The 6,307-nt window shown below is 40.8% G+C and overlaps 1 protein-coding gene across 7 annotated transcripts in view; it reads left to right on the forward strand.

Moving 5' to 3' along the window:
• TRAPPC9 (trafficking protein particle complex subunit 9) overlaps positions 1–6,307 on the forward strand; it is a 579,153-nt gene that overhangs the window by 423,196 nt on the left and 149,650 nt on the right. The window lies entirely within an intron of this gene.

The following is a 6,307-nucleotide window of genomic DNA, read 5'->3' on the forward strand; positions in this document are numbered from 1 at the left end:
TGTGTGGATCACAACAAACTGTGGCAAATTCTTAAAGTGATGGGAGTACCAGACCACCTTACCTGTCTCTTGAGAAACCTGTACGAGGGTCAAGAAGCAACAGTAAGAACCAGACATGGAACAACCGAGTGGTTCAAAATTGGGAAAGGAGTACGACAAGGCTGCGTATTGTCACCCTGCTTATTTAACTTTTATGCAGAGTACATCATGAGAAACGCCGGGTTGGATGAATCACAGGTCGGAATTAAGATTGCTGGGAGTATTATCAACAACCTCCGATATGCAGACGATACCACCCTAATGGCAGAAAGCGAAGAGGATCTAAAGAGCCTCTTGTTGAGGGTGAAAGAGGAGAGTGCAAAAGCTGGTTTGAAACTCAACATTAAAAAAACTAAGATCATGTAATCTGGCCCCATCACTTCCTGGCATATAGAAGGGGAAGAAATGGAAGCAGTGACAGATTTTACTTTCTTGGGCTCCAAGATCACCGCAGATGGTGACTGTAGCCATGAAATTAAAAGACGCTTGCTCCTTGGGAGGAAAGCTATGGCCAACCTAGACAGCATAGTAAGAAGCAGAGACATCACCTTGCCGACAAAGGTCCGTCTAATCAAAGCTATGGTTTTCCCAGTAGTAACGTATGGCTGTGAGAGCTGGACTATAAGGAAGGCTGAGTGCCGAAGAATTGATGCTTTCGAACTGTGGTGCTGGAGAAGACTCTTACGAGTCCCCTGGACTGCAAGGAGGTCAAATCAGTCCATCCTAAAGGAAATCAACCCTGAGTGCTCACTGGAAGGACAGATACTGAAGCTGAAGCTCAAATATTTTGGCCACCTAATGCGAAGAGAAAACTCCCTGGAAAAGACCCTGATGCTGGGAAAGACTGAAGGCAAAAGGAGAAGGGGACGGCAGAGGATGAGATGGCTAGATAGCATCACTGATGCAATGAATATGAACTTGAGCACGCTCCGGGACAGAGCGGAGGACAGGAAGGCCTGGCGTGCTATGGTCCATGGGGTCACGAAGAGTCGGACACGACTGAACGACTGAACAACAACAACAACATGTGGTCAGTGGAAGTCAGTATGATTAACCCAATGCAAATAATTTGTGCAATTCAGTTTTCCGATATTAATTATGAATTAAGCTGGTAGATGGATTCACCCATGCCTACTTCAGATCTCACTTCATCTAATCCTGTATGAGCATGATCAGGTCTTCTCAATGTAAACAGTTTGTTAATCCATTGGGATAAGACTATTGCTCCCTAATATACTACACATAATAGAAACTGGTTGTTTCTAATTGCTAAACTACGCTACTCCTTTTGGCTGGTTGGCATTACACACATGATCCCTGCAAATTTTCCTGTCAAATTCATATATGCTTATAAACTGGAAAAAGACACACTTTGCCACCTTGTTGGTGTTGACGTGTGTCTGTCCTTTCTTTAGTGTCTTAGTTATGTTGCAAACATTGATTCTGTATGTAACCTTTTGATTTTAGAATTTCAAATTTACTTTCCCAGACAGTAGTGAGCCATTTAGAACCTAGTCTGAACATGAACACTACAGGAGTTATTACAAAAATGTTGGAAGAATACCTCCATTATCATGAGTAATCATATTAAAAACCATAGGACTGTTTCCACAAACACAGGATTATAAACCTTTCTTTCAGTGGGATGTTACCATTTTGCTGCATGAAGTATCAATGTAACTTATATGCCAATCCAGTCCTAATTGCCCTAAGGGCCTTGATGAAATAAAGCTGTAAATTATACTCTAAAATATTGATCCTAAAATAAAAGTGCCTCTAAGTGCTGACAACGTACTTGACACTACTGTGAAAACAGTCTCTTTGATAAGGGCATACTGTTCAAAATTTGTATTCTGGAAAAGCACTAAGATTATATATTAAGTCTAAAAGTCAAGATAAGTAACTTTTCTTCTAAATGCCCTAGCCAACAAGAAAGGCACATTTACATTGGTAACTTGAGCAGCCGGCTGTAATCATTGCCTAATCATTTGCCTTTTCCTGATCTTGGTATGGAGTATTACAGATAGCATTGGCTGCTCAGGCAGAGATAGGCATCAAATCCTGTAATGTCCCCTTAACGAAGTAAATATTTGAGCTGATTTCTATGACAATATCAACCATAACGAAAGATACTTTTGCACATGCTGCATGGTGTGTCTAATCATTATTTCAATCCTTGTTTAATGCCTATCAGTGTGAGAGGGAGGAGGGGAGATCCCAGTCCAGGGATGTTGAACCTCAGGCCTGGGAGCCAAATATGGCCTGCCTGGAGTCGCAATCTAAATCTCCTTGTTTCCTCATAAGGCCACACACCTTTTTATTTCAGCACTGGTCATTTGGTGGTTTCCTGGCTTTTGCACAGTTTTTTTCTCCATTCTAAAAGGCTGAATTACTTGCAGTAAGAGTTTTAAACTAAAATATGCTGGTATTTTTGGCCTCGCCCCTCTGCCCCGCTCACTGCTGGAATGTGGCCCCCAAGAGCGTCTCCAAAATTCATTTTGGCCCACAAGCTGAAAGAGGTTTGATATCCCCTGTCCTAGCCCCTTAATTCACAATGGAGTCAGAGTGACAGGAATCCAGAGCAGGTGTCACAGGTTCTTCTAGCCTTTGCCAGCTGCCTGTCACCTTTACCTCTCTAGGTCAGGCTTAGCAGTGAAGATGCAAGAAGCAGCAAATTGAGATGGAAGAAAATGCTCTTTTCTTTCATCTGCATAGGACTGTCCATTTATTGATCAAGCTGAGCATGATCAAGATGCTTCAGGCTTTTTATTTATACTATAGTTTGTATCTATTTTAATTTATTTGAACATTTTTGGCCCCAAAGTATCTAAACACTGCCATAGACCCAACATTTTTGACTGGCAAAATATGAGAATTGTCTAGGTATCTTAAAGGTACAACTAGGTTATTGTGACATGAGCTGCTATAGACGATAGCCTGATTCATTGGATTCATAAAGCAAATAATTGTGCTTTGACAAAATACTACAGAGAGCATGGAAAATGTATAGCTAAAGGTTTGGGGCACTGGAGGTTTTGCATTGACTTCATAGAGCTGCAGAGAGTTAGGCTCCACATTGGTGAAACAACCTTCCTTCTCTAAGCAGTTTCCCCAACTATCAAATGGCTTAATATCATATGTTCTTTGGACTACAGTGTATAATTTCTTAGAGCTTATTAATGCTTCAGCATTTCAGATTTCATACCAAAAAAGAAAAAAAATGAATGTGGGGCTCAATTTAGTCCATTATTCAAGAACACTCAATTATATTCTCAATAGGTTTGTTACAGTAATTTCCCTCAAATTACATATATAGAATCATAGGATTGGAAGGGGCCTACAAGGCTGTCTAGCCCCCTGCTCAATGCAGGAAGTCTGATTCCCAGGCAGTCTCCCATCCAAGTACTAACCAGGGCTGACCCTGCTTAGCTTCCGAGATCAGACGAGAGGAGGTACATCCAGCCCTTTGCTTGTTATATGTGTAATTATTTATCTTTGTATATATTTATACTGGCTGTATTCACACATAATGCTGAACAATTTGTTGTTGTTCAGTCGTTAAGTCGTGTCCGACTCTTCTTGACCCCATGGACCATAGCACGCCAGGCCTTCCTGTCCTCCGCTCTCTTCCGGAACGTACTCAAGTTCATATTCATTGCATCGGTGATGCTATCTAGCCATCTCATCCTCTGCCGTCCCTTTCTCCTTTTGCCTTCAATCTTTCCCAGCATCAGGGTCTTTTCCAGGGAGTTTTCTCTTCGCATAAATTGGCCAAAATATTGGAGCTTCAGCTTCAGTATCTGTCCTTCCAATGAGCAGTCAGGGTTGATTTCCTTTAGGACTGACTGATTTGACCTCCTTGCAGTCCAGGGGACTCGTAAGAGTCTTCTCCAGCACCACAGTTCGAAAGCATCCATTCTTCGGCACTCAGCCTTCCTTATAGTCCAGCTCTCACAGCCATACATTACTACTGGGAGAACCATAGCTTTGATTATACGGACCTTTGTCGGCAAGGTGATGTCTCTGCTTCTTACTATGCTGTCTAGGTTTCTCATAGCTTTCCTCCCAAGGAGCAAGCGTCTTTTAATTTCGTGGCTACAGTCACCATCTGCGATGATCTTGGAGCCCAAGAAAATAAAATCTGTCACTGCTTCCATTTCTTCCCCTTCTATATGCCAGGAAGTGTTGGGGCCAGATGCCATGATCTTAGTTTTTTTAATGTTGAGTTTAAAACCAGCTTTTGCACTCTCCTCTTTCACCCCCAACAACAATGCTTTGTCACTAATCATTCATTCCCAAATCAGCAAAATTATTTCTCTGATCTGCACCCTTTGTAAATAATAAAAATGAGCATTGTCTTGTTGGGATGTGGATACTTTAAGACTACCTTGTTCTGTATTTTCCTCTCTGCATTCTCTGCTCAACATCTGAGGCCCTCCTCCACATTCCTTGGCTATCAGTAACAAGGCACGTGGCTAGCAGCACCTACCCTATGGAAGGCCCTTCCAAGTGATAACCGTTATGTCCCAATGTTGTATTTCTTTAAGGCGCCTGACTAAAACATGGTTATTCACAAAAGCCTTTGGCTGAATGTTTCACTTTGATATGTCTTTAGTCCTGTTTCCCTATATGGTTCTCTTATGCTGGTTGTTTTGTTGGTTTTATATGTTTATTTTATATGTGTGTTTTTAATTTCCATTTTTGCATGCTGCCGCTGTTCTTGTTTTTAAGGTGCTTACTTTGTGAGCCACTTTGAGTCTGCATGGTGAGGAAAATAGGATATCAGTTTATTAAATACATTGCTGGAATCCGTATACCAAACAATCAGGGATCATGACATGAGCATGATGACATCAAGATGTAACAAAGCCAAAATAGCAAACACTTCAACCCTGTACACACACACGCACATAGACGCACACACAGGGATTACCAAAAAATTTATGGCAGGTTACATACATTTTCACAGAAAACAACCCTCTTTTCAGGCAGCCCTCCTAAATTATGTGCATGTGTACTGGAAGAGAAAGGAAACTTCTCAATAGCTGAAGAAAAACAGGGAGCAGGGAGAAGCTGAGCTTTTGAAAGGTTTAACTTAAAGCAATGAAAAGTCATTAAATTTCTCTAAACATCCTCTTTCCTCTCCTTTATTCTACTATTGGCTATGATAAAGATTCCACTAGCACCCTCCCCAAGCAGGGTGCCTGCATCATACACACAACCTTACGTTTGTCAATATGTGATACGTAAAAGTTTAACCATTAAACAGGGAAGAATTCTGTAGTGTGTGTGTGTTTTTAAGTGATCTATGGCACTAAATAAAGATGCGTCACTTATATGTTAGGCTTCTTCTGAGTGTTGTTCAGAGCACTTAAATAATCTGCATAGATACAGTAAACTGTAGTTTGCTTACTTGCTTGTCTGTTTGATTTAGGTTCCAAGGCTTATAAAAAGTTTGAATTACAATTCATTCTGTGCAAACACAAACATGTTTAAACACCACAATATAAAATAATAGTGTAAATGCAGTTAGCAGAATGAAAACATCACTCAGATTTAAAAGAATTAAAAGGCTTGGGAAAATAAAAAGGTCATTTCAGTGCCAGGCAAAGACATCAAGGTAGGTGCCAGGCAAGCCTTCCTGGGGAGCACATTTCACAGTTGCGGGCTACCACTGAGTTGGCCCTTTTTCCAGTAATCACTTGCCATGCCTCAGATGATGGGGGCACCTGAAGAAGGCACCCCCCAAAAAATTACAAAAGGCGTTACAAATTCAACCCCCACCTTCTGTAAAAACACTGTGAGAGCTTCAAATAAAACCCAAATTGATATATCTTCCAGTTGAAAATCTTTCAGTTTTTAGAACGGCATCTTTAAAAAGTCTGTATGCTCACAGGAATTTGGTTTAAATGCTAGGAAGTATGAACAACAATGCTTAACCTTTGAAATGAGAGAGAATTTTGGTAGGTACTACCAGATTCAAACTCTAATTTGTAGAGCTACCATGCAGTTTTGCTGCATACTGCATTATCAGGCTCTACAATAGAGGTCAGGAATCACTAATTCCAGAATCAAACCAATTTTGAGTTTGGGAGAACTCATTTAAAGAATATATTGAGTCAAATCAAGGAAAGTCAAGTTGGTGCTTCAGTGTATGAAACAATATATTAGACTGTAGTTACTTCAACGACAGACCCTTTGTCTGAGGAACCTCTTTGTGGATCCTTGATCTTTGCTCTGACCAAGACTTTCTTCTTACCTGTCATAG

Source organism: Heloderma suspectum, chromosome 4, assembly GCF_057233095.1.
Source record: "Heloderma suspectum isolate Gila_16-S chromosome 4, 16-S_ref, whole genome shotgun sequence".
In the NCBI taxonomy this organism is placed as follows: Eukaryota; Metazoa; Chordata; class Lepidosauria; order Squamata; family Helodermatidae; genus Heloderma; species Heloderma suspectum.